A 10567-nucleotide genomic window follows, 5' to 3' on the forward strand; every position below is an offset into this window, starting at 1 on the left:
GCGTCCAGAAAAGTTCGCCAGGCGTGTAAAATAATGTAAGTAAACACGCCTCTGTGATTGTGCCGTTCCTGGAAACGTAGTGGTTCCTAATGCGCCTGAGATAAACACTATTTATATTTATTAGACGTTTCATTATTCAAATAATATTTCAGCTCTGAAGTTAAAAAACTTTCAATAAGATTTAAGCATTGAATTACTCAAACAATTTCTGCAATGACTTAGGAATGGTTATAATCAGAATCAAGCTCGCGCTGAATTCTTTTGTGCTCCAAGAGCAGATTGATTCTCTTTCTTTCAAATATTTGTATTATATCTCTTTTTTCATTCTTCTTAATTTGGAAGCTTCTGCTCTAAACCTTCGAACCTTTTAAAAAAATATCCTTCCATCAAAGGGGTCGCCAACGTTCTGCAATATCTCCGAGTCACCTCCTGCGAGGTCGAGGACTAGGTTGTCTTCGTCCATGAGCTTGCAGTTTTTGCTGCCAACCTTTTCTGTGTCTCGCGCGTTGTGATCTAACAGGCTGTTAATAAGTAATGGCCCGTCGTACAAGCAAATGTAAGAAATGTGAAAATGTTTAAAGTATGTGGCAACCTATTCATCTTACGTCTGCAATGCTTGATTTGGTTCCACGGGGTTTGATTGGATATATAAAACGACAGTTTTTTTCTAGGACATTCGTCGGGTTCAGAAGGATCATCCCGTGACAAGATGCAGTCCGTTGTTAAAACTTTCACCTTTCTTCGATAAGTAGAGCTTGTTAAGAATTAGAAATGGTTTAGCGCATGCCGTCTTTGCTTACGATGAGAGTTGCCCGTACATCCTTCTTAAGGACTCCCCAATTCAGTTCTAATCATTCGCAAATTACTCATCCCTTAACTTACACTCGCATGACTTCGGAAGAGATACTTGTTTTTATAATGTCGTTCTGCGGTCAAGCGGGTGCTGCTTCGTTGCGTCACTTGCGATTGACATCGAACATTACCTTGTACTTAGGTATGAATTCTTAATCGTACTTCAGAGTTAAGCAAAATACGCGGCCTTTCGTTGATGTCAGTTTAAATAAGACTGATTCAGTCTGGATCAGGGATCCCGAAATCGAGTCCGATTCTTTAAAGTATTCGATTTTTGCATCCCGAATATCGATTCTTTGGAATTGATTTGGAATCAAAGGCAGATTCGATTTGCGATCATCAATTCGACGTCGGTTATTTCTTCTCATGCTTGAATGCCAGTGCAGCTAGTCGTGTGTCGCACCTTGCATTAGGTTTTCACTTTTAATCATTCATTTACATCAACGTACATCCATGTCTCTTTAACTCTTTTGTTTTTTTTTACTAAAATAGTCACAGAGAGCTTTAATTTTTGTGTTGAATGGATTATTAATTAATATTAATTGTTTATTAATTCCAATTTACATTAACATTGGTTATCTATTGTTAATATTAATATAAATCACATTTTAAATAATGGCACACTTTTTTATAGATAAGAAAATCATTGGAATCAGAATCTAGAATCGATTCCTATCGTCGATTCTTCGATTCCTGGAATGGAAATTTTTTTTAATCGAAGAATGAAATTTGAATCTTACCCTCGATTCCGGAACCCTAGTCTGGATATGTATATCGAAGGGACGTAATCACAAGGCCTACAAAGGATATATTACTGTCTTTGTGTGCTCTGCTACCAGACCGGTTTGGAAGTGACTTCAGATTGTATTAAGGAGGTATTCATCGCCGCATTCAGAAGATTCCCTGCTCGATACAGAATCTGTCGTACACTGTATAGTTACAACGGTACGAACTTATTGGTAGCAAATCGATAACTACGCCAACTATTTTCTGTAACATCAATACAAGCAAAATTTTTTATCAGAACTTTCCTGACGACTGAATTGAGTGGAATTTCAACCCATTATCAGCTCCTCATTTTGTTGGTTTATGGTATGTAGCTGTTCGCTCAGCGAAACACCATTTAAGAAGGGTAATCGGCGATTTTACCCTCACGTACGAAGAAAAATCTACTTTTCTCACACAGGTGGAAGTCTCTCTTGACTCCAGCGAATTTTCCTATTGGATCTTCGATACATATAGTTTCTGATGCTTCCCTTGTGGAGGATAAACTTACAGTATCAGAATGATAGCAGGTACTGATCCACATGTACCAGACCTTCCTGAAGAGATGGTCTACCATGTATCTGCACGAGCTGCAAACTTCATCTAAATGGCAAAAATAAATACTTTTTGACAAAGTGATACGCACAGTATTCTTGACAACTGCAATAGGTCAATTGACTCGACCTTTTGTGAAACGTTTAAAGGTATCTATTAATGTTTCAGGTTCCCGTATTCATGCTGCGGTTCCACTCTAGCCTCTAGGAGGTTGGCGCATTTTTTACTGCCCTCAGTTGGGCACTGATTTTATACGGCCCAATGTGAGCATATTTCATTATCGACTTATGGTGGGCGATACATCTGTGAATCGCCACTCCCAATTGCAATACGAACTACTGAAGGAGTTCGTGATAAGTTCGAAGTGATGCGTCACATCGCGTAGCTAGGAGTGGGAAAGGGGAACTCAGTACCGCTCTACCACGGCTCCATTTATCAACCCTCTTTCGCACTCGTATCTTTTTTTTGTAATTGTTACGTAATTGAATAATATCGGTACTAATTCTATGTTATGGCTACATAAAAAGCTTCTTAGATATCCTTTTCTTTCGAGCGAGGTATAAGAAATGTAATTTTACTTGGTAAATAAGACTTGATTTTTTTCCTTTACGCGCGTGTTAATATTCTGCAGTGGAACACCTCATTTTTTGGCACTACCAGATCCGGAAATTATTAACTGAAACAAAACCACAATTTAATAACTGCGATTGACCAGAGCGCCCCACCGTGAAGACTGGTCGACCCTGATTGTTCAATCAAATCTTTTTTTTAATTTTGAAACACGAAAGCCAAATCGGATTGGTATCATAGCCACTTTCTCTATTGATGTTATTATGGCGTTTTGAGATTTCGATTGCTTCTATATGTTTATTTTTTGAGAATATTATCTGTTTTTGCCATAAATGTTTTTTTGTCAAATAAAATGTTATTTCCTGTTTCGATTTGATGCTCAGCTTATGCTGATTGCTTGGAATATTTTAGCCTGACTTTCCTCTCACGTTCCTTGCAGTTTTGTCTTTAGGATTGTTTAGAAATTGTTTTAGTTTCGCAGATGGATTAAATATGGTTTGGATGCTGTGTTTGTTGAGAATTCTTCCTATTTGTTCTGTGACACCTTGGATGTAGGGTAGGAGGGTGGTTGTTTTTCTTTCTCTTTCTTTAGTAGGTCGTGTTGCCTTGATTTTTTTACTGTATTTTCTTATCGCTTTATCAATTTATTTGTTCGTGTAATCATTCAGTATTAGTATTTGTTTAACGTTTTGTAATTCATTTTGCAAGTTATCTTTATCTTCAGTATCTTCAGTATGATAATGTGAAAAATAATTATTAATCCAACGTCACTTCCACCAAGTCTCGCTGCGTTATCTACATGATTTTTCATTTACCCTCACACTTCCCTACGACTGGGATAAATTTGTCTTCACAGCATATAAGACACGATTTTGTAGAATAGTCATCAGTAATAAAAATTCTAATTAGAAATGAGGTTCCTTTCCGGCTCTCTATTCATCACTTCAGCCATTATCCTTAATTCTATTGGTAAGTATAAAATACTACAACATCATATCTATAGTTTCAAGTGCCGTCAAACAGGGTGCTTTTTTGGATGTGGAGTAAATTCGTACATTACCAAATTGACAGTTTAAATTGTTTAAATGCCAGTTTAAATGATCCGTCGTCGGACTATTGTCGTTGTTAATTGTTTGTAGCGTTTTTATCCAACTTCGGATAAATAATATCTCGGAAATTTACTGTGTTAGTAAGGCGTCAACTGTTTGTCAAGTCTGGTTAAAATACCCCTTATTAATTTACAATGTGAACTTAGGAATTTTCGAACTTACCCCACATATGCGAAATTACTCCGTTTGACAGTACATTTGTAATATGAGTTCCATCCACTTTTCTAAACATTTTTAACTTAATTAAACCACTAGGAATGCAATGTTGTGTGATCTGTGAATAACCGAGCATCATTTGTACTCTCAAGAATTTTGTACCTCGCTTTCTTCACGATAAAAATAATAAAGTAATTAAAATTCGATAATATACAACAGGTGTGCCGTTCGACACACTAAGTAAAATCTAGTGCACAGCACTTTATACGGGATAGGCTGGAATAAACAAATAGTCATCCGAAAGCGTTTTTTGAATAATATATATTTTTAATTTGTAGCTATTTTTGAAATTGTATTTTGAAGTTGTAATAAAGTCTTTGAGAACTAGACCAAAATTTTGTTCTAAAAATGTAGTAGAAGTATTAATACTTGAAATAGCTATTCTCATATACTTTAACCATTCTAAAGGCCTCAGGATCATCTGTAAGTTCTATATGATAATAATAATTTAAACAAAGACAAGAAAACATCCGAACAAACTTTCTTTTTTTATTGATCAGAAAGCTGATGTCTACGAACAAAATTTAAATGCACACATGCTCTTTAAAGAAGGAGATAAGGATCCTTGGTTTGTAAATTTGGAAGATATTCAAATTTCTGATTCAGTTACAGATATTTTCAGATTTGTTAAAGGATTTAGCAGCCGTGTGATAAAAAGTAAATCGAAACAAATAATACAGATAATTAAAGACGTCAATAAAAGTATACAAAAAAATTTCGAAATTAGATTACCAAGATTTCTCAAACTATTTACTGTACTTGTCAAAGAGCTTTGTTGATAAAAATTGTTTACACATTAGTAATATTGATCGTAAAATTTCTGAAGGTTTCATGTTGATGAAATTTTTTTTAACAACCCTGATATAATTTGCATTAGTGCTGATAAAGGCAATATTACTCTTTGTATGAAAAAATCAGAATATATTAGGGATATTAAGGATTTATTTCCCGATCATGAGAATTTTGATTGATTAAATGAAAATCCGTTAAAACAATTTGATTTTAAATACCTACTTTCAAAATTAATGTTTTAAAAGTATGTAAAACTTAATATTTAAAAATGGTTTTAATCATTAATGTTCAAATGGTTTGTAGTTTTAATATTAGGATTTAAAAATTTAAAGATGTGGATTCGTTTGGCGCGTGTCTATTAATTGCTAGTTACATATTACAGTTTGCATCATATTGTTGTAAAACTTAACCATTTGAAAATCTTAAAATTTAAGTTTTGTTGATTTGATTTTTCAGTATCTCTTTGTCTTAACGATACATTTTTCCGTCCAAGACTTTTCTTAAAGAAGAAAAACGAAAAATAAAACCTCGACGATAAGAATGTAATTAAAAGAATAGAAAATAAATAAATCGTTAGTATTATAATTTATTTTTTTAATCTTAAAAAACTTGCTAAACCTTGCTTTATTTCTGCTCTTCTACCAAGCAACCATTAACAGCAATCAATATATCTGCCATGCAACTGATAAAAAGAACCCTTATCAGAGGCTACTAACATCCTCTGAATCAGAGGCTTACCAATCAGAGGCCTTAGCAAATGTCTAAAATTATCTAGAAACGGTAAACATCCAATAGCAACTGTTAACAATAATCGTTAACAACTCAAACATCAATGCTACTTTCCATAAGCGGTCAATAATAATGCTTAGCAGCGGTTGATGACATCCCCTATGATCAGTTAACCACCCCCACTAGCAATGGTTAGTTATAATTATAACAATTATACCATTCTTTCAGTAACGAGTAAGAAACCTCAGCAGCGGTGACAGAAACCCTAACAGCAAATAATACCAAACCTTAGCTACAACTCCCCTAAACACGGACAATATCAACTTTTATAAACGGTCACGCAGATCCCCTAGCATTGTTTATTGACCACAACTATCAATATTTAATAACATTTATTCTCAATACTGTTTAAGAATCCTCAAACTTGATCAATATAGCTCTTCGCAAGAGCTAATAACATTAATTAGCACCGATAAATAAAAAAAATCTAGCAACGATCATAATCAACCTTTAGTAACTCTATAGTGTGCAACAATTTTATAAACCCGAGCCCGGCGGATCGGGTTTCAGATTTACAATATGACCCAAAACCTAAATACCCGAGGCGACTCGAAAACCCAAAAGACCAACCGGGCCTGAAAAATTGATACTAGTCGAAAACTCAAAACCCCGACACAAAACTATAATTACAGCTCACCTCGTTTAAATAAATATAAAAACAATCAAGAATATTATTCACAATCATTCATGCTTTGTTAGAGATATAACAGAGTTGGACATAGAAAAACATACTGTGACAGTTGTTAAGAAAGTTTTCAATCCTTTAGGAAGTAGATTCAAGTCCAGTAGTTCAGTGGTAGTCCAGTAGTTTTCTGATATATACCACGCTGCATAGTGTTATTATGCAACGATAATTGATGTGCAGTAGGCTACTGAGATATTTATGACTGAACATTAAATTGCAAAGTATCTTGTTCAAGATTAAATTTAATTTTACTTGTTTTCATTACTTTTATCTTGTTTTATGTTTTATGCACACGTCTTATTTCAATTACTTATATACACACTCCCAGATATACAAAAACGCGAACTGCCTAGTAAGAGTCCATTTCACCACTTAGTGACGGCTATTAATATCCTCCAGGAACGAATAATGACAGATCCCAGCAACGCTTAATAAAACTGTCGTAACAGACAATAATAAACTTTAGCAACGGTCATTATCAACCCTTCGTAACGATCAATACAACTTCCTGTCATCAGACAGTGGCAAACCCTCCGCAACGGTCAATAGCATCTCCTCAGCATCTTTTAATGACTATCCTGAAAAACGGCAAATTTCATATCCAAGCAACAGGTTATACAAATCCCTGTCAAGGTCAATAATAACCCTTGGCAATGGCTAGTAACATCCTCTAAAAGTGGACGATACAAACCCTTAGCAACAGTTAATTTCATTAATATTCAAAGGCCAATAACATCATCTAGCAACTCTCAGTAACAATACTTGACAAATTTCAAGACCAACTACAAGAAAAAATCATTAGAAATCCCTAGCAACAATCAATAAAATTCTTTAGCAACGGTTACTGAAATCCGCTAGAAAAAAAATAACACTCTCTAGCAATGGATAATAACAACCTCTAGCATCAGTCAACATAAACTAATAGTCAGTCATCAGCGAGGGTCTATAAAATCCTAAAGAAATGACCAATAACAACTCGGGCCAACGGCTGATAAAATCCTACTAAACGAGGACAATGACCTTAGCAACTGTCACTAACAACCCCTAACAAATGCTAAAGACAACCAAAAGCAATGACTAATAAGGTCCTCTGGCGACGGATAATATCAACCTGAAGAAAATATCAATAAACCACTCATAAAAACAGTTTTAAACTACAATTTATAATCGTTACTAACAACGCAGAGGAATTTTACTGATTCATCTATTTCCATTTTTTTTTACAGAATTTAGTTTACAGATGTATATAAAGGACATATTTCCCGAATACCTGAGAGGTCACCTACCTCCTGTCTATAGGGTGCGATATAATCCTGCAGAACATATATACCTGCTTAATTTACGGAAAATCGTTAACAAGAGGCCGGTTCATTTCGATACAGATGATTATCTAGCAAAAAGGGGTAACATCGTAATTGGATGGATGGATAGGGACCTCATAAAATCCATATCACCTGAATCAATACCTGAACGAACACGTGAATCTGACGAATCACATTATGTATTTGATCAAATCAATAACTTTTTTTTCCAACTGGATAAAAACGAAATGCAGATATTGGGTGTGCCACGTCGTTTCTCATTTGTTGAGGCACTTGATGAACTTCGCGTCACCTCCTACTATGGATTCGCAACGGAATGGAATAGAATGCACAACGCATTAAAAGAGCACCAAGCACACTGTTATGCCCTAAAACAAGCAGACATTCAGGCCGCTTTTGAATCACACAAAGTACGCCGTCAAAAAAATCCAGACATTGAAGCAGGCCGCCAAGCAATCTATAGAGCATACCATGAGGCATACGATCAATCACGCATGGCAAACCAGAGATCAGAATGCAAATAATAAGATTAAAATTAATATGAACACTCGCTCAAAAAAAAACGTGTTTTGAAACCAAATAATCATCCTCTTGTCAGCTTTCTTGTGAAAGGATAATATTTTCTGAAAAAAGATATTTTTTAAAGGCATATTAAAATTTGGTCAATCTTAAATTTATGAGAAAATTCAATTTATTCCACGAAAAATTCCTAATCAAGTCATACGATCCTAATCATAATCAATTGTTGGATAATATTACGACGGAGATACTCTTAATCGAAGATTTTCTAGGTTCTGATAATAATCTTTTAATGAATTCCCGGAATTACCTTGTATTTTTTTAGCTTTGCAAAATTCCTGATTTGCCCGCTTCCTGAATGGCGAGACACTATTACCTATACATATCTTTAAGCTAAAAGCATACAGTCGATATCAAATTTGAGTAAGGATTTATGCACCAATCAAGTACAAATAATTTTACGTCCATTTCTTCTAAGAAATCTTTTTATTTCAATTTTTGTAAAAAAATGTGTTAAAGAATGTATTAGAATTGTTATAAATGCATTGGCATTTTTTGGATTGTTTCTTTTCCTATTTTGAAAATGTAATAATCTAAACAGATTACAACATTGGCGTTTTTAAAATTTTCTTCGTAATCTTAAATTATACTTTCATTTGAAACCCTAAAAGTCTATAGTACACACTTCATCACGAAATGTCTCCCTTCGACCATGTGCAGTGGCAAAATATTTGCAATTTTCAACATACACTTCACTGTATGATTGCACAAATCTCGCAGTTCAATCCTCACGTCAGACTCCGTAACTGTCGTACTTTTCTCGGAAGGAAGACACTCTCTCTAGGCTTCTTAAACACTTTTATTAAGAGGAAAAATGTCAGCATTATGTGCTATAGCTTGTAGTGGAATAGTTTCATATTGATGTTTCGTCAATTTTGTGCCTGCAGCAAGAGAAATAGCTTCTTCTAAAGTTAATGGCTCCATTTGTACTCCCAATTTTTTATGTATTCCATGTTCTTTATCTTCAGCTCTCGATATCATACTTCGTATTTCCTTAACCAATTTCCTCTTCCCAGAAGAGCATAAATGATTCAAAAAAGCATTATCAATTTCAATTGGAGGAGTAGAGCCAAAAAGAGAGTGTTTTCCTTCTTTTAGTTGATTTAGAACGGGCTTCAAAATCTTCTGAAGATCTTCTGCCTACTTTTGTGTGATCCAATGATATGATGGAGTCAGATGATAACCATGCACTGTTCAGTTTGGAAAATCTGTCTACATTATAGAACGCACTCTTTCATATTTTTTCAAAAGACAGAATGAAGTGCCGCAACAAGATTTCTCGGGTCAAATTGACTTGCTCACTATCTATCAAGTTAGCCGTGCGAAGGTAATCCAACAGAGTTCTGACGTCTTTACTAGAACTTCCAATTAACAGGCCACTTAGAATCTTATTCGGCACTCTAATAGAATCCATTTCTAAAATATATGTATACAAAAACACGCTCCGATCCAAATTCACCATCACCCGGAGAACCGGATCTGGAGCAAATGGTCCAACCTAGTTTCCAAGCAAATCAAGAGGCTCACCCAGCCGCGTGTACCCAGTGTAGAGAAAGGCAGTACAGGGTACCAAGAACAGATCCTCGACCAGACAGGAGTTTTCCCAGACGTAATAAGGCGCACCCGTAAAATGCTTAGTGCATCAATTGCATTCTATCGTAATTGCCGGGTTGACTCGTGCATCCCCTAAATTCACATTATAAAATGGGAATTTTAAGGATTTTGAATCTGGTCAATTTTCAATAAGCTTACCGATAGAATTCCGTGTGGATTTCCTCGGTGTGTCCCAAGAACCCAGACATTTGATCGATTTTTTTTTCCAAATTCATCAGTTGCAGGATGGTTGCTATTTGTTTCCGGAGTCTTGTACATGTCAGGTATTCTGGATATTTGGCACCATATTTCTTTGCGAATCGAAGAACAATTGAACATGCGTCCCTATATTTGAAGGTCCAGGCCTAGCAAATAGATGAGTTTTTGATTTTAGAACGATAACTGTTGTTTTTCGAATGTTGAATAAAGCATCAACAAACATTTCCATTTTCTTCTTGAAAACGATTGATGTCGTTTTAGCGACTATAAATTACCATTCCCGAAAACAACCACTATTTTGAAACTAGAACACATTGCTTTTTCCAGAGTAGTTAATAAAACAATGTTTTCCTGCTGATTTCTTTCTGCCCGGTTCTGTTGAATATTTCGCGATTTCTAAGAATTGGACCTCTCCGATTTTTTTTCTATTGATCACCAATGTAAATGCAGGCGTACACTCAGCCAACATTTTATAACTTTCCACCTGATTTTCGTTTCTAATCAATCTCTGGAAAGCATCT

The sequence above is a fragment of the Belonocnema kinseyi genome, chromosome 1 (genome assembly GCF_010883055.1).
Source record: "Belonocnema kinseyi isolate 2016_QV_RU_SX_M_011 chromosome 1, B_treatae_v1, whole genome shotgun sequence".
Lineage (NCBI taxonomy): Eukaryota > Metazoa > Arthropoda > Insecta > Hymenoptera > Cynipidae > Belonocnema > Belonocnema kinseyi.